Raw genomic sequence first — 19,241 nt, 5'->3', positions numbered from 1 at the left:
AGTCTTTACTGGTTGTTAATTTTATCATGATTTTTAACGTGCCAGCGTGAGGCACGTTAGTGCAGTCTGTACAGGTGAATTATTCAGCGAGGCGGATATTATGTCAGCTGTAAAGCTTCATTGTCAGATGGTGAAATAATTAAATAATGATTCAGTTTTCTTTTTTTTTTTTCATCGTCAGGGTCGAATTGAAGGCCACCAGCATCGGAGGTGAACGTTGCATATAGAACTTCTTAATGGTCAGTTTAGCTCGAAATGTCGAGCACTAAAAATGCGCATTGGAAAGCTCGTTGAGTGGGCTTTTTCGCATTGCAGTTGCGTCGTTTTGCGTTGTATTGTCAAACTTTTGATACTTCATCTAAATCACCAATGACATTAAGGCGTCTGTATGTGGTGCATAAGAAGTGCAGACGACGCCATTTTATTAGTATGCCCAACTGGAAAGCCAATTGAACGAGCTTTCAAATGCGTGTGTTTGATGTTTCATATTTCGAACATTACCGATTGAGAAATAGAAAAGGGAGCTCATGTGATGTTGACAGCTTTCGATTTCGCAATATGTTATCGCCCCATAAAAAGAAGATAACAAAGTTGGTTAGTTTACGTAATTAATACTGTAATACTTAAGCACTATAATACATTTCATGCCCACCTTGTTATAAAAACTACCTGTACAAACCGCACAGACGTATCGCTTAGAGTCGACAGCTTCACTGCACTAGGTAGAGCCGCGCTTCGTGCGCCTGATAATTCGACCTTCAAGTGACCTTGACAGATACTAAGCCTTTTCTTATAAAACAGTATAAAATTGAAGCAAAGTCTTCATTATGTTAGCTAGAGCTGGCTTTCGCGTGACACTAAATTTGACCATTAAGTGACCTTGAACTAATTAAGTGTGGCATCTACGATTCCGTGGTATCCACCCAAAAGTATACTCTGCCTTCCTTTCCCCAAAACCTAGCGTAAACGGCGGCTGCGGCCCCGCCGCGGTGGTGCAGTGTTTAAGATCCCCGACTACTGTGCCGGAGTACCCGGGTTTGAACCCGACCGCCGGCGGCGCCGTTTCGATGGGGGCGAAACGAAGAGGCGTCCGCGTGCTGTGCGATTTTAGTGCACGTTAAAGATCCCCAGGTGGTCGAAATTACTCCGTAGTCCTTCATTGTGGCTCCTCTTTCTCTCCACTTTCACTCCCAAAACAAGTATGACGGATACTGCGCCTTTCTCTTCCAACTGACAGATTATTAAATTATGAAAAATAAAGGAGGACGCTTAAGCTTTGCCTTTAAGAATTCAACGCGATAGCGTTATCAGGCCCCGTTCGCTATCCTTAAACATCAATGCTTTGAAGACAATGGATGGGTGTATAGGGCTTTGAATCGGGCGGCGGCTCGCGCCATCTGTTGCGGCAGCGCCGTACGATCGAAGGAAATTTTCCAGTAATCGCCGCATCGCAGGTATGCAAAGCGGAAATTTTCTCTGTTATACTCATCATCATCAGCCTGATTATACCCACTGCAGGGCGAAGGCCTCTCCCATATTTCTCCACTTAGCCCGGTTCTGTGCTAGCTGCATCCACTTGACCCCTGCGAACTTCTTAATCTCATCCGCCCACCTAACTTTCTGCCGCCCCCTGCTACGCTTTCCTTCCCTTGGAATCCAGTTTGTTGCCCTCAGCGACCATCGGTTATCCTCTCTTCGCACTACATGTCCTGCCCATGTCCATTTCTTCTTCTTAATTTCCACTAGAATGTCGTTAACTTGAGTTATTTATCTGACCCACTCTGCACGCTTTCTATCTCTTAATGTTACCCCTACCATTTTTCGTTCCATAGCTGTTATACTCGCTTAACTTAATTAGCTTCTTTCTTATGGCGCGCCTAAACGTTAGCTGACAGTCACAAGGCTATGCATACATTAGGTCCACCTTTATTCTGAGAGAAACAGTGCGGTTATGTGGAAGAGTGGTTGCGTGCTCGCCTCGCACTGCGAATGAAGCGTGTGCGGCTCCGCGGGTTTCCGCAAAACATTTTTGTTTACGTTCTCCTCATTTTCCCGTCACAGCCACAACGCCGACACCGGCTTTGCTGCGACGCGGGGCCCGTAACGCTATCGCGTGAAAAGCGTGGATTGAAAAGGCGGTGTTACAGAGGCTATCGCTGCAACACTCGCAGGTTACGCTCTGTCACCATGTTCAAGCCATGCTTAAACCGGGGGGTTGCGCAATGTCAGAGCACGATCACCAGGTGGTCGAAATTCATGGAGCCATCCACTACGGCGTCTCGCATTGCTCGAGTCGGTTTGGGGCGTTAAACCCCATAAACTAAACCAAACCATCTCTTATAGTTTTGAAAATGCATATGTTTAGAAGTGAAAATGGCTGAAGTTTAACCCTGCTAAACCTAGTTAGGCGAAGCGAAAGGGTCATTTTGCTTGGTTTTGCTTTGGTTAGGCTGAGGTTAAAACATGGGCAGACATGATTCTCCAAGGATTGAATTGCCGAGACTATGCAGTCAAGGACGCCATAAACTATAAGAGAGAACACGTGACGCCGTATCTACCGTCAAAGATAAAGGTCAAAGGTCAAGTGGCGGTACACCGTATGTGGTTGCACGGTTAAGCTATACAGCCACTCTGTGACCTCTAGCTCGTTTAAGGTCAAGCAGCTTGTCAGGTTGACCTTCAACGAGCTAGAGGTCACAGTGTGGCTGTATATCTTCATGTTGACCTTGGCTGATACAAAAAAAAAAAAGTAAACGCCCGTTTATCACCTCAATGAGGACACTGCCATCTTTGTCAATGTGGCGTTTTAACGAACATCCCGGCTGTTGCGGGACAACGAGGGCAGGCAAGGCAAACGACTGAGGTCGGTGAAGAGAATTCGTCTTCAGTTAGTATAGTAGTCGGCGAGTAGTGAAGAGGGCAACAGGATCAGACGACCCTTCCACGGGCGCAACAGGAGCAGCACGAGATACATCAAATGATGCCAGTTTTAAGAAAGGTGTTCCACAAAACTACCACAGATTAGTTGACGTTAACCACGAGTTTAATGGTGAACTTGAAAAGTTAAGGGCATTTAGAAAAAGAAACTGAATATGGGAGCATTAGGGTGCGACAGAGAGAGACTACAGGAAAAGCGGCATGATAGGTGGCGAAGAAAATGGAGTACTGAAGGAAAACGGGGCACGGAAGAGGGAGAATCATTGAGGCAGGAAAAGTGGCCTTGTTTGGTCTTCTTCTCCCTTTTTTTTTCCCGGGTCAATAATAATGACAATGGAAAGAAAGCATGAAGCGTGGCTCAGCACGGGCTTCGGGAAAATGGGGAAAAATGATCGGGAAAGAAAAGCACGCGCTGTCGTGGCGGCGCTATTGGCACTCTTGTAACAGAGTTGCTCGAGCGGAGCGGCTGCAGAGCAGACAGCGGCGGGAGGAAGGAGATTTCGAGGGAGATGAAGAGGAAGAGCTGGAAGGGGAGGCGAAATTACACGGCACACCCTTAATAAAACTCGCCCGAGGGAAGATAACTCGACCCAGAATTGGAACACCTTCTCCCGTCGGTTGGGCGCAGAGGCGCCGGCGTCACTGCGCATTTGTTTTTCTCGTTTGGATTCTGCGGTTTTTTTTTTAAATTTGCTTTTTCTTTCTGGATGCAGCTACTTCGGGTAGAGTTTGTCCTTTCGTTATCGGGTGTTTTTTTTTTTTTTTTTTTTTTCTTTTTCGTCGCTCATTGAAACTGCGCATTGAAACTCCGGAGGCAATAAAAAAAAAATGGCGATGGGGTGAGGTGTGGACAGTGAGCAGTTTAGGAGAAGAAAAGAGCCAAGCTCGGGCGAAAACAGAGCCCCGAAGTACGAGTGCTTCTGTGTTGGCCTCGAAATGAAGTTTGAACGGAAGAGAAACAAGGTATTTGAGAGAAGAGCGGGAGTGAACGGCAAGGGTTTGTTACTGCAGACGGGAAAGAGGAGAAAGAAAAACATTCTCTGCAAGGAGTGTGCGTGTGTGTGTGTGTGTGGGGGGGGGGGGGGGGGTCATGTTAAGAGCAGGGGATTTTTCTTTTCTTTTACGAGCTGAGTATCCGGTCGTACACGTCGTGCGTGGGTGTGACGCTCGTGGGACGGAGAACAGTCGTTGTAGACGTTTCCAGGGAATACACACTTATGGTTCCTGGACGCGTTGATTACGCAGCAGTCTTCTTACGGCTCCTGTTTTCACTGAACAAAACACTTTTTGCGCTATCCACGCAATATATATATATATATATATATATATATATATATATATATATATATATATATATATATATATATATATATATATATATATATATATATATATATAGGACGGGTTTGAAGTGCGAATGGGTCCGGTAGGGCATAAACTTGAAGTAGGTGACACACGGTGGAAAAAACAACACTTTAATCCGACGTTTCGGCCGGGGTTCGGCCTTCGTCGAGGAATGTAGCACATTCATTCCTTGACAAAGGCCGGACCCCGGCCGAAACGTCGGATTAAAGTGTTATTTTTTCTACCGTGTGCCACCTACTTCAAGTCTATATATATATATATATATATATATATATATATATATATATATATATATATATATATATATATATATATATATATATATATATATATATATATGCTTATGTGTGTGTACCGGGTGTTTCAGCGCGAAAATCTACAAAAAATGCCGAAAACAAAGAAACACTATTTCAAGAACAAACTCTCAGTCGCGGCGGACACAGATTAGTGCGCTCTTATCACCCCATAGCTAATAAACATCTCAGTCATTACTTTTAAATTAACCCGGTACGATGGCTAGTGCCAATGAGGAGTTTGAAACCGTGAACAATACAATGCCGTATGCGATTTCGAAACGAATAGCAGCCATTTTCCGAAAATGGCACACAGTCTTAGAAAAGTTGATATTCATTTGCCATCTATTGGACCAGTTACAGAAATCGGCAATGGATTGTTGAGGCTAACATGATGAACTGGGGATTTAATGGTTCGATATAAAACGCAGTCGTCAGCATAAACGCGTAGAAGAGGACCCAGGAAAGAGCCCTGGGGAACCATAGTTGAGAGATTAACTATGAGTTGTAGAATTGAATTGTACCTACGAGGAGCGCTGAAAAAAAAAAAAAAGAAAAAAAAGAAGACTGATATCCAGTTAACCAGGGACGGGTTTTTTAGTATAGCGTATAGATTGAGCATTGTTTAGGATGGCAAACTGTATCGAATGCCTTTGCAAAGTCTATAAATATAGCATCAGCCTGGTCCCTTGTATCGAGAGAACTGTTGATGTCATGTACGACTTCTCTCATTTGCGTTGCGGTACTCAGGCCACGACGAAAGCCATTCTGGTAAACGCTTCTTAGTCTTGAAAAATTTCTTGATATTTTAAAGATAACGGGCTCCTGGAGTTTACACGAATGGGCTGTTAGGAAATCGGCCTGTATTCAGATAATAAGGGAGGGCACCGGTTGTTAGCGATTTCCTAACTATAACTATCTGTAAGGTACCTGCTAGACCAAAGGGAGTAACGAAGAGAGAAATGCAGCAGGAATGTCCTCGAGAACACACGATTTTTTTGGCATCTAAGTTTAATATCCCATTGAGCACAGCTCCAGGGGACGCTGACACATCGTTGACCGATGAATGCGGTTCAAAAGCAAAAGTTTGAATTATCTAATTGTCTCCCGTAAAAAAAAAAAAAAATAATAATAAATAAAAATAACTGAGTGTAAGTAGTTGTTTAAAACATAAGCAATTTTTAGCGGTTCATAAACTGCGACATTTTATGCGATCAATGTGTCCGAAATGTACACAGGGGGTCGAACAAGCTTCCAGAACTTACGGGAATTAGCTTTCATTGATTTCGGTGAAGTAACCTTGTAATAAAAATATTTTGTGGTGTTCATTTTATTATGGAGCTCCTCTTTGGCACTAAGAAACTGACTGATCTTTGCGGGGTTACTAGAACACTTTGACAGGCGTAGTCTAGCAATCCGGGGCAGCGTTATTTATATTTTTTAAAGGAACGAAACGGTTGATGAATGTTCCCACAAGCTGTTAGAGGAAAGTTGTTAACTAAAATTTAAAAAAAAATGTCATAAAAAGTATTGCCATTACGCTTCATGCTCACGCTAATACGTCATCGGCGGACGTAGCGTGATCACCGAGCATCATGCGCGTCTCATGCGCCGAATTTCGTAGTTGTGCGAGCAAAAAAAAAAAAAAAAAGCAAAAAAAAAAAAAAAAAAACAACACTACTACAACCAAGAAGTCATATAGCACCTGTTGTCTGGCTCAAGACTTCGAACTCTCCATTGGCGCTACCACCCAAAGGAATAATTATAACGCTAGTTACCGAGTTTTAGTTAATAAATTATTTAATTAGGAAATATTTGCAGTAAATTACGCGCGTTGTGACTGAGAGTTTGTGCATTAAGATATTTTACCGCAACATCGTTAAAGGCTCCGTTCCCCAGAAAATATGGCACTGCCGTTGTGAGCGAAAATTGACAGGCTTGGCTATGTCGGGGTTGGCTGCTGACATGGCCGGGCGCTAATTGGTCGCCGAGTTGTGTGACGTCACGGTCCCGCATGACGTGGTCGAGTTGTGAGGCTCGGGCTTCTCCTTTGAGATGGGAAGGTGAGATGGGAATTGCGCCCACAGGGACTCTTTGATCCCGGCTCAGACATGCTATACTCTATAGGCCACGCAGGAGCGTTAGTGCGGCGTGGTTAAAGTGGGGCTTTATATCTGTTTCGCATGGTGTTCCGCGTAATGTGGAGCTTATACTACAGCATGCTAATGAGTGTTTGTGAGAAAATAGAGGCGCAGCTTAGGGAATTACCGGCGAAGTGAGTAGCGGAGCATACGTACGCAAATGGAGATCCTCACGGGAAGCCTGCAGATGGGAGGCATTAGTACTCTCGCGTCATAACCCTAAATGTAGACCCCCCCCCCCCCCCCCCCCACTCACACACACACACATACACACTTTTTTTTCTGTTTCGAACACCCTATATATTTAAAAATGTTTGAATGTGTTCGCTGATACGTCCGCACTTATGGCCATCGAATTCCCAAAGAATTTAACGATCACAGGAAGTCTCCATCTTTGGCGGAAGGCGGGATGCCATCCGAGCCCTAAGAAAAGGTTCTCCATTTACGCGTTACTTCGTCTTTTCTTCGGATTCTGTTATCTATTTTAGGTATATATATAGCTCATCAATTCTACCTTGGAACCAACATCAGCCGTACTAAACTAATTACGTAGCGAATTAGCTTAATTGCCTCCTACCAGCGTGAGTATGTGGCAGTCTAAATTTAATTGAATTACTTCAATTACCGCAGTTTACAAGTAGCAGTTTCGCATTACGTGTCGCACTGACCACCGCCAAAACCATTGGACCACTAGTCGCATCCAACCATATCTCCCTGAATCGCTTCTTCCTCGAACTTCCCTCTCCCTTTTGCACCTGAAAGCGAAAAGGGAACAGCTATTTTGGTCAAACGAAAAAGGAATTTTAACACTCCCTCCACTTTGCACCGGTGCAAAATGGAGAGAGTGCTAAATGTTTCTTTTGGTTTGATCAAAATAGCTGTTCCCTTCTTGCTTTCAGGAGCAAGAGAGAGAGGGAAGTTTGAGGAGGAACGATTTAGGGAGATAGGGTTGGAGGCGACTGGTGGTCCAATGGCTTTGTCGTTGTGCTGAGAGCGAAAGAATGCGCGGATGGGAGGTGGGCTGGAAAAGCGCTGAAAGCTGACTGACGTGGGAGAAAGGTGTCGGGACGAGGCAGTTTGCGCGAATGTTTCTTGTAAGTGGAGATAAAACGGCGTGCGATACAATGCAACAGATGTACGATTATATGTAAGCTAAGGTTCAGTTGTTCAAGTAATGTAGGGGTATCTTAATTCGTCGACATATAGGGTCAGGCATGCTTTACGTATGGTACGTGAACCTGAGAGGCTGTTTCTTGTTATTACAAAATACGGACAATCTTTTTCTTTCTTTTTTTTTTTTTTTTTTTTTACTGAAATTACTGTTAATCTGCCACGTGTGGCCCCAAACATGGGCACTCGGGTGCACGTATGGAGGTAGTAAATAGTAATCGGGAAATAATTACACTGATGGAAAATAATAGTTATTGTGCAGCCCGCTCGTCGGACTTCAGTGTCAGCATGGTGCTTGCAGCATCGCCGCCGCTCGGACGTCAGCATACTACACCCTTTAGCGTGCGGTTTAGACGCCGCGCCAGTGGTAGAGGGTGCTGTCCGCTCGGCTATTGTTGCCGAACGCGAGCGGTGTAGAAAATCTAGCGAGTCGTCTTGGGCTAGCCGTCGTTGTCTACTTAGTAGTGCCAGCTGTGGGTGTGCGCATGCCCAGCCCAGAGCTGAATATTCCATTCCTAATACGCCACTCTTTTTCTCTGACGCTGCTCACCGTCCGTATCAGGTGTGGCTGGATGTGAAATGAAGCGTCACTTGTTTTGAACGCACTATTATTGGCTAAACATCACGTCGGTTGTCACTCGCTGATGTTGAGAAAGCATCGTTTTTATTCCGTGCAATTTGCTCCCGTAACTTTCCTTAGCGTAAGAGCAAATATAACAGCATATTGACTTCTCATTGCTCTCCAGGCGTTCCCCGACTAAGCGGATGGTTCTTCACCTTGTTGATGCGTTCACAGCGCTTGCAGTGTGACCCAGACCGGAAACCAACAATCGCGACATCGGCTAAAGTTGCTCCTGCGAAGAGACACCGGGTTACGCGGACTGCGTCAGCGTTTTTCTTCTGTGTGGTTTATTGGACTTTATTTGTGTTTATATACTTCACCTGTCTCAGCAAATTTCGCTTTGATAAGGAAGTTTCGAATAACTAAAACAATAAAAAAGAAGATTGAAGCGATACCGCACCGCCTGCCGCGCGCCGTTTTCAGCTCAGCAGACGCGTGTTGCGTCTTGGCGGTGGGCTGCTCCGCTAATTGCCCCTCTATTGTGCGTACCTGGTTCGTCATTAGTCGCCTCGCCCCATTTAGCTCCCGCCACGGCGACAGCTGCAAAGCAAGAAAGGAATCCACGCAGGGACATTGCCGGTGCGTGAGCTCGCTCTAATGCTGCGGCCGTGTTTCAGAATGGCCTGCTGCACTTGGGAATTTCCGCCTTTCCAGTTTATGCACGCGGCCAGGTGCGGTTTATACTCGGCGCAGCCAGTTACATTCAGCTGCTGGAACCCAATGCAGGAGCACTGTTTGCCCTACCATCAGGGTGAGAAGTATAGCGCTCGTTTCCACCGACCTATTATTGTTCCAGAGGCATTTGCGGCGGTGCTGCTTAGTAGTTTCTCCATTGGCCGGAGCAGCAGCAGTTGGAAAAAGAAAAAAAAAAAAACGGGAAAGGAAATGCTTGAAGTTCATTCACCCAACATGTTTGCCAGTAAGTTCTCCAGGCGAGTTCTTTGAACATGCTCGCCAAGCGTGTTCTGTAGACGTGTTCTCCGTACGCGGGTGTTCGGTTGCCTTCATGTAGGCGGTCCCTTTAATGATGGTGCTCCTGATTCGTCGTCGTGGTAGCCGAAACCGGCTAGTCTGGGCGACGAAAGTTCATATCGACCTCATGAATGTCGGATGGCAGTAAAGGAACCGCTTTTAAATTCCGCGTGTCCCGTTTGGCGGCGATCGATGAGAGGCGTGGCTACACGAGTAGCTGACTGGGTAGGCTTGTCTACTCTCCGTACGTCGACGTAATGTGCTGCACCAAATTGCGAGGAGATCTAGCTATAGACACAGCAAAGCATCCGCTCCATCTCGCCAGGGAGCTCGTTCCCGGCCGTGCGCACTCATAAACAGGCCGCCGAGCGCGCATTTCCCGTGGTCCGCCGAGTGTTCGGCCCAGAACTTGCAGCAGCGCCGAGTCTGCGGTGCTTTGGCTGTCTGCATCTCTGCTCTTGCTTTGCTGCTGCTGTTCTTGTGAGGTGGCGTCGTCGTTTCTATGTGCTCTAGCACTGTGTCGCTGACGTTTTGTTGCCGCTTTCTCCTTTCTCACGCCGTCACCCCACGTTCCTCTGCCTGAGGAAGCTATTGTCGAAGGCCTGATCCTGCGCGGGAGAGTAATCTCGCGCCCAGTGCGCGCGTGGGTGGCGCGCGGGAATTAACCAGGCTGTTCTTATTCCGATACGTTCACTCGCGCAGTGTGGTAGAAAGGGAGTGAGTGCGCGATAGTAAGGGATGGGGAACTCGTGCGGTTGTGGCAATAATTGCCAGGGCCGCGAACAGCGTGGCTGTTCTGAGCGTCCGGGAGACTTCTTCTGTGCCGAAACTGGGGCTCGCTTTACTGTGTTTGTGCGGGGAAATGTCTGGCGTGCTGCGGAGTTTGGATGTTCGCCGGAACGCGCTGGGGACGTCATTTGTGTACCGTAGATTGGACGCGCGGCTGGCGGAGGTGGTGTTGACATACGGGTCTATATGTAGTCGTGCTGCCTGTGCGCACAGCCATGCACACACGCACGCGGTAATCGGGTGCGCGGAGCAATCGAGGACGTCCCTATAGACTGTGCGCAAAAAAAAAAAAAAAGACATAAATATTCTTTGGTTGCGCGCTGCTGTTGCTTGGGTTACATAGAGTACTATAGGGTTACACAGAGTACTGCTAGCTCCAGGAAGTGTACTCGGTTTGGTGACGTGAGCAGTTTCTGAGGATATTAACCAGTGTTAACGCCCGCTGCTTAGAAATAAGCTCAAAATAAATTTTCACATCCGGTTAACGTGACCTCATGGGGCTCAGAAAGGCATTCGCATTATTTCACTAAGAAGAAAAAAAAACACACATGAATGCAAAACAATTCGTTTACTGATACATTGGGAATTTATCATACGGCCATGTTTTATCGCTCCGGATGACGTCGTAAGGTATCGTGCCTGGGGTATAAAGTGTAACCACTTTTAAAGATTATAATTAAATCATGGCATGAAACTTTGTGACACCGAGTTGTCTCGCATGAGGCGGGGATCTTTTTACTGCTGTTGGTAGCTATCACCTCATATGTGTCTTACCTGGTTAAAATTTTATTTGTCCATCTAAGTATGAGATCATTAGTAGGGTGGTTCACAAGTAGGTTTCTCATCCCTAAAGGCATCATATCCAGGCGTGCATCCTTGGTTTTGGTTATGGCCTTCAACGTCCCACGGCGACTCATGGGATGAGGGTTGTCGTATAGTTGAGGGGAAATTTCCACCGCTTGGAGTTATTTAGCGTGCACTGACATCGCTCAGCACACGGGCACTTTCCTTTTCGCCTCCACCAAAAAAGTGGCCGCCGCAACGTTCATAAGGTCAGCAGTCGATCGCTTTAACCACCGCGATGGGGCTGCTTTCACCTTGATGTGAGTTGCTAAGACTCTTTTAGCATTCTTTATGAGAGCCGAATAATGCTGCTCTCGTTATGAGGTTCATACTTGACGCGCCGCCAGCCCCCCTCCCTCCCCGCGCACGCTCGCACGTACGCACAAAGCTCTTGGTCACAGTAATACTCGTGTTCGAGAACCGTTCTGTACAAAGACGGACAGAAATCACTCCAGATGCTGCTCACACTGCGCAGATGCTCACACTGTAAACTAATGTCGTAGTTTTCCTCCTAAAAATTATGGTAGCTATCAGTGTATCCGCACGTATTCCCTCAGCAGGCTTCTATTTTTTTATATATTATTTTTTTTGAGCGGAGGACAAACTTCGGGAACAAAAAGTTTTTACGCATCGGAAGCTATAAGGTATTTCTATTAGCTTTCCACAGTCTCCTCACATTTCCGAAAGCTAAGATCTTTCGCTTCTTAGGGCAGTTTTAACTACTCGCCGCTACATATCATTAACTTTTATAATTCCTATTAACATGTACATAGCATTATCTTATATACCATCCCACAGTTGCCCTACAAATAAAAGGTGAGGTTTTGATGCATTGCATTTTTTGTAGAGCATTTGCTGGTCACAATTTCGGCACTTTTAAACTCCTCGTGGCATGATTGAGCATTTGACTCTATGTGGCATGTTTATGGAAGTACAACAGTTAAAGCTGTGTTCAGTTAGAAGCTGGGGCTGCATCGGTCGGTTTGAATGATTCTCTCTCTCTCTTTCTCTCTCTCTCTCTCTCTCTCTCACACACACACACACACACACACACACACACACACACACACACACACACACACACACACACACACACACACACACACACACACACACACACACACACACACACACACACACACACACACACACACACACACACACACACACACACACACACACACACACACACACACACACACACACACGCACGCACGCAGGCGCACACACACACACACACACACACACAAACACACGCACACACACAACACACACACACACACACACGCACACAACACACACACACAAACACACACGCACATAACACACACACACACACGCACACACACAACACACACGCACACACACAACACACACGCGCGCACACGCACGCATACATAGACACACACAGACAGACAGACAGCGAGAGAGAGAGAGAGACGTGGAGCTACGACTTACTGGGCCCGAACTGTACGTACAGGCTACTCGATACCTAACTAAAGTCCACATCGATCCAGTTCTCTTTTGTTGAAAAAAGAGGAAGAAACGGGCATTCTTTGCTCGCAGATGGAGGACAAATGCAGTATAATTTAGAGAGAGTCCATTTTGCGAAATTCAGTCGAGAATGATAATAATTCTTTTATTCAGCATCATATACAACGTCCCAGACGAGCTTATTCAAGGCAGATCCGAAGCTACCCCCTCCACCTTTTCTCTTTCGGATATCCAATTTTTCAATCCGCTCCGGCGAAAGAAAATGTTAAAATATCGGAAGCCCACCCGAAAAAAAGTACATGCTTGGAGCGTTCTCTTCATTTCCTGACACCAAACCGCGCAGTATAATCGATTTCATCATTTCCCCGCAGCAAGAAGTCTCGTGATTAAGCCAGCCCCGATGATTCCATTATTTTTTTTTTCCCAGCGCACCTCTTCTGAGCATGCTGCGTGGAGGACAACGGGGAGCGTTGCGTCACGCTTCACATTTGCTGAATAAAGTTTTGATTCATTCATCTGCCACTGAGGCCTTGTGTTGGCTTTTCAACTCCGCAAATGTGCCTTGTTTACCGAGGATGCAGTGTGGCGTGCAGTTCGTGGCGGGCTGAACTGCTGCTTGTGAGTTTTCAGCATGGCCTGATTACGAGCAGTCGGGTGTAGAAACGGATGCCTGGGACTGACAAAGCACTCGCAACTGTTGAGATGCTTGAGGAATGCACGATCCGCGCCATTCGAAAGCATTGTGTTAGTGCAAAAACTTATTCCTTGCTCTTGCTGTTTGATGGTTTGTCGATACACGTGACATACTTTGAGGTGATGTACTTTTGTTTAATGCGCGCAGTTTTTAAAGGGCCTGTGAGGACAGACTGAATTCGGACTGTTTGGATACATTACCCTTTTCTGACGAGAAATATGTCACTTTAGTGTGAAACGGAGCTTTTTGTATACTTGGGAAAGCAAGAAAAAAGAAACGGTGCGCAGTGTACGTAGCCGAACTGCTGGCCGGTATCGCAAGTAACTGTGGTGCGTCGGCGCAGTTCTACTCTCGGGGATCAGCCGCGTTATACTCTGTCATTCACTTAAGAGGACGAATGCAAATTCATTTTTAGTGCAAATTTATTCTTCCTGGGGCTCTCAAAGCAAGTAATGGCTTACTAGTTACATCTGAAAACAACTGATGAGTAAGGAAAAGAGGGAGTGGGTGTACGGTTCATGCGTTCGCCCCTTTTCGTTGCATGTCGGTTGTTTTTCCACTGCGCTGATCTCTAGAACCATGACTAACCGTGTAATGGAACGGAAATTATTGCGTAGTTTACTATATGTTCTTCGCTATTCGGTCCAGCAAGTTTTTTCATTTCTTGGAACGAAGCATCGTGGAGTAGGACCTTGTTAATCGTAACTGGCCTAATGCTAACTTGCAGTTTATTCAGACTCCACCGGTCCGTTATTGCGGGACGTATGATGAAAATGTTCCCCTTGATTCGAGCTGCAAATAATGTGAAGAAACTTTGGTCCCAGACTCCCCGTGAAGGTCGAAATGTCGAGACCGAGCTGTGTTAATTTATGATGTTCTCGCAGTTTCACACTATTCAAGAGACATAGCCAGGACAAAAAAGTGTACTAGTTCACCTTGAAGCGCTGTTACGTATATCCCCTGAGAAGTTTGTCCAGGTGAAAATATAAGGCTCGTATTTTAGCGAATCGAAATATTTTCATGCTCGCGCAGGAAATTGACCAGACAGTGAAACTATTGGACTGTACTATGAACAAATGTAGGTTTCGGCACTCTCATAAGAGCTTAACGCCAGACCACGAGTGAGCGCTCTACGGCTGCTCCTGGTGGGGCCCGCGAGAGGCTGCGCCTCTGCCTGGCTCCCCACCTCAATCGCCCGCAGGTTTGGTTAAATCTCACGCACCAGCGCACTTGGCCACGCCGGCGCGTCGCGCATCGCTCGTCACGTCCGATCGCGCTTTGCCAACCCTCTCACACGAGGCAGCTTTCACAACAGTGCGACCGCGGGGACGTGCTTTGGCCGCCTCTTGCGCGCCTTTCGTCAACGACGACGAGGCGAGATCTGCTGAGCTCGCGCGGACCCCAAGGTATGTCGGCTTAAGCTCCCTTGGCCCGAAAAATCGTTAGCCCGCCTCGTAATTGGGGTTTAGCGTTGCTCCCCCCCATTTTTCTCCTCCGGGGATCGCGCTCCTCCACCCGCCCTGGTCGCTTTGGGCTGCGCACTTTGAGCGCGTCTGGCGGACGCGTACGCGTCCGCGGATTAACGGCCGGGAATTAGGGGCTTTCCGAAAATTCCCCGCAGGGATGCCTTTCTGTGCCTTTCCAGCCAGCCTTCCCTCCCTCCACGGCCGCTTGCACCGGCGTTCGTCTCACGGCGAAAGTTTGCGCTTGCCATGGGCCGCATTAGTGGCGTCACCTTCTTGTGGTCGTGACTTTTTGTATTTTTTTTTCCTTCGCTGTTAGATCGGGGATTAGGCCCGACCGCTGCGAACGAGCGGCTGAATGAGTTGAATGCACCTTAATGCGACATTGTTGTTAGATGGTGTCATAACAGTTTACAGCTGACTTGCAGTTGGACTCAGCCTTGCTGCTGCCAAATTTAGGTGCAACCAGCTTCTCCTTTTGGAAAACAAACCGCGAGAACCATTTCTCATACAGGCGTATGAGGCAAAACTGCGCCGATGATGACAACGACAATTAGGGAAGTAGTCAAAGAGACGGTTGTTCGTTTTCTTTTTTTGTGCTTTCATATATCTTCCCGTATACAGATATCAGGCACATGAACTTCATCATGCCTACTAAGTGCCAATGGCAGGACTATTGGCCGATTCACCAGCGTCTTAAACTATTCGCTTATTCGTCGAATATTGTCCTAACGTAAATCAGCTATTGATATCATCCGGAGGCCGGGCTCTATTCATTCGTTCCAACATATTGGACAGTACATCTTCAGCCAGTACTACAATGCCGAGGCATTCATCTTTATAAAACCAAGGACAAGTAGGTCGGACACCTGTTAGCAGCATCTACGCAGTTTTGCAACAAAAGATCTTGCAAAAGGGAGCTCCAGCATAATGACATTCGGCGTCGTGACATTGATGCACCTGCCGGAATATAAAGTCTTATCTCTGTTATTTATACATGTGGATACGCAGAACGCGAAATTTAAACTGTAAATGCGCTTACTTTATTGTGTTTTGTTTGTTTTACGTCGAATACATTGAGCATCGCGCTAAGCTCTAACAGTCATAACTATCGAGGAAGTATTTAGCATTTTCACCTTTGTAATCCTGTCGACTTATTCTGGAAACCAAAGCAAAAACTATGACTAAAGTTGCATCATTGTTCTCAGAAGGATACACTTGCTTGTTGCTCTTTGTTTGTTTTGCCGAAAATGGGCGAGCTTCGTGTAGGATCGCCTTATTGTATCACACAAAAATATACCCTTATTTCTCAGACACTATGCGCGCAACGAACGAGACTCAATGTTAGCTTCGCCGGGTTTGACAAGCATTAAAGGACACCGCGTGACACCTTGCGCATAGCGAAACACGCACGTTTTCCGAGATGTTTCGTATTCTACGTATCGTATTCTTCAAGAACACGTCTACGTTTTTTTTTTTCCTTTTTTCGCGATCCGAGCGACATGGCGCATCGCTAAAGTTTGACATGCGAGAAGGCTGTTCCGGTCTGCTTCGAAACACGCGCGACTTGCTTCTGAACCAAAAATACAATAGAGAAACGCCGGCATCTTCGATCATCATCCGTCAGCCCCCGTTCAGACAAGTACACGGGAGTCCCCACCCCGAGATGCGGCCCATGTGACCACGTCACACGCATACTGCACCGGAGGGCTCACGCGCTCGCTCGCCTTGGGACCCGGCGTGTGTATACGCTTCTCTGCATGCTCCTCTTCTCACGTCGTGTCTTCTCCCGGGCTTCTTCTTTTTTTTTTTCTTTGTCGTTCAATTCGTTCGAGCTTCTTCGACTTTTGAGTTCCCTTCCTTCCTTCCTCGTTCCTATCTTTTTTTTTTTTTTTTTATGCGATTTCCAATCGATTTTGCAGCCTGTGCGTCGAGTATACATCGCATCAGTCGTGGGCCACCCTAATCTCCCTTCCGATTCCCGATGAAAATCAAGCGAGGCAAAAAAAAAAAAAAAAAAAAAAAATGTCGTGACGACTCGTCCGTGCATATAGCAGCGTAGGACTGGAAAGCCGGATGAAAAGTCTGCGAGTCGACCTAAATTCGCGCGCTGACGGGATATATTCAAATGCCCTCCGTCCCTTACTATCTGTCTCTCACCTCGAGGACGGAGAATACTTTCAGCGCAATTGCCGACGTTTTTCGAAGCCTTTTTTTTGGTGCTCTTTTCTTTTTTTTTTTTTTCTTTTCACCCCCTACCGTGTTGAGAGCCGACGTCCTCGTCGTCTTCTTTGGACCGAAAACGAAAGGCAGCCGCCGCGCAAGAGCGCAGAGGAGCGCGGCCGAGAGCACGAAGTCGCTTCAGGCGCTCCATGCTCGCGCGGCGCAGTTGGCACTCGATATATCGCTTTGTTTCTCGGGAGTCGATCATTGCAATGGGATTTTGCTTGGTGCGAGCGTATCCGAGGGCCTTACCCGTACCCTTGCTGTAGAGGTATGCGTGGCTACAACCCCCTCTGTGTTTTTTTTTGTTTTTTTTTTTTGTTTTTGCTTTCTCTTTCTCAACTGGTCGCCTTTGTAGCTTTTCCCATTTCTTTTCCATCCTGCATCGTCTAATGCTAAGCTGGGCCGTTTGGGAGTCTCGACGTTTCGAAGTGCCCATTTGTTATTCTCGATAAGTGATGACTTCTGGGGCCTGTCCTCTACGGGAAACTCCTCCGCTACTGCCGCGCTGCTCCTGGCTGTGCCGGTTTTGTTGAGAATTTCCTGGTTTGTGCACTTCGTTTTATTATTTTTTTTTTAGGTGTCTGAGGCTCTTTTCTTCATCGCCCAATTTTTGTAGATGCTGCACGGTTCGTTAAACTTGCCATCCTTTAGAAATCTGCATCTTGCTCTTTGTCATCTTACGGCCTTTTCTCGCGTATGTTCAGGCCGAGTGTACCCCACTAAAGCCTCGCTCCGGGTTCCGTTCTTCGTTGTCGGCTACTGGCGCCCTTCTCTGGCTTGTTATTTATTTGTGTGCATGTATTTTTCTTTTTTTGTATACTTCGGCCTGTTTCATTGGCATTTAAAGTTTTGAACTGCGGCCTCGATCTCTCTCTCTCTCTCTCTCTCTCTCTCTTTTTTGTTCCTTCTTCTAGTGCCTTTGGTAACCGTTTGTGCACATTTGCTGGTGGTGCTTCTCTCTCGGTGGCCGTGCCGCTTTGCGCTTTTGGCACTGTTCGTCCCCTCTGAGAAATTCGTTCGTTCGCCCGGTTACGCTCTCTCTCTCTCGAAAAAAAAAAAAATCGTCACTCCTCGAGTATTGAGCTTGCTTCGGTTTGCCCTTGTCCTCGCCTTTTTATTTCTCTGTTTTTCTTTCGAAGCTGGCTCTCGTCTTTTTTCATTTTTCTCTCTTTTCACGTATTTCTTTGAACAAAATGTTATTTATTTTGAGCTCATTTAGATAACTTTTTTTTTTCTTTTCTGCCGACCGGTGTGTGTTCTACTTGTCGTAGATTTATGCCTGACGAGTGATGCCTCCTCCTTTTCGGTGCTCTTCTGTTTGGAAGTAAAATACGTATCTTTTGATCTTTAGGCGGGACTGAATTTCGCTTAAAGTATGCTGCCGCTTGTCGTTGAAGTTATAACTGCTGTCAGCTGTGATGAGACGAGAGCTGCGTGAATTAAAGAAGCTCGAGTTTATTGCACTCTAATGAAAGCACAGAATTATTTACATCATGGGGGTGCAGATTTCGTCCGCTATTGTCTTTGTCGATATGGTTCCCAGCTCAGCAGCTTGCTTAGCGATCTTCAGTTCTAGGAAGGAGTGACCACGTGATGGAGTTGGCTTTGTCGTCCTCCCACAGCGCCTGCTTCCCTGCAACCGTTTCGCCGCGTGTATCGATCTCGTGTACTGATGCCGCGTTAATGTCTTAGTAGAAGTAGACGAAGCAGAACTTCGCTAAACTTGTCGGTACGTGGCAAAGAAAAGATAGACGAGATAAAACTCAGCTAAACGAGCACCAAACATTGCTTCTGCAAGTATAACCGTGCTTAACCAAGCTGGACCGCCATTTTCTCTGACCGTGCATTATTCTTTGTCGTAACACGGTTGTGAACGACGCTTGCGATGCGCTATCTCAGTAAGCGTCGATTTGATCGCATTCAAAGCAGGTTTCTTTTCCTCCAGGTTTGCACCTGAAGTTTGCTAAACGGCGAGATAGGCTTGCAAGCATGAGGGTGCCGCGTAAATTAACTAAAGCCGGCCAATGTAAAGTTTTTATCCGCTTGCCAACGCGGTTGTTGCGCGGAGTGAACGGAGTTTAAGTAGCACCGATACCGATGCGGAGATAGTGTCTGAGCGAGGCGCTCAGCTGCATGGCTTCTGCGATTTTCGATTTCGTTCCCTTCTTAAGGAGGAATATGAGTAGGAAAGGCAGGGAGGTTAACCAGTGAAAGCAGCCGGTTTGCTACCCT

At 46.6% G+C, this 19,241-nt stretch overlaps 1 protein-coding gene across 5 annotated transcripts in view; it reads left to right on the top strand.

Moving 5' to 3' along the window:
* The window catches only part of Camta (Calmodulin-binding transcription activator), a 474,504-nt gene that overhangs the window by 63,230 nt on the left and 392,033 nt on the right, over nucleotides 1–19,241 (top strand). The window contains exon 1 of one of the 5 annotated variants that reach the window (XM_084599159.1): nucleotides 14,648–14,726. The exons of the other annotated variants lie outside the window; for them this stretch is intronic. The gene's annotated coding sequence lies outside the window, so the exon portion shown is untranslated. Of the gene's footprint in view, nucleotides 1–14,647; nucleotides 14,727–19,241 lie in introns of those variants that run through there. 5 annotated transcript variants of the gene reach the window in all.

Source organism: Amblyomma maculatum, chromosome 3, assembly GCF_055883805.1.
Source record: "Amblyomma maculatum isolate TAMU_Amacu chromosome 3, ASM5588380v1, whole genome shotgun sequence".
Lineage (NCBI taxonomy): Eukaryota > Metazoa > Arthropoda > Arachnida > Ixodida > Ixodidae > Amblyomma > Amblyomma maculatum.
This window is presented reverse-complemented; position numbering and strand designations above follow the sequence as displayed.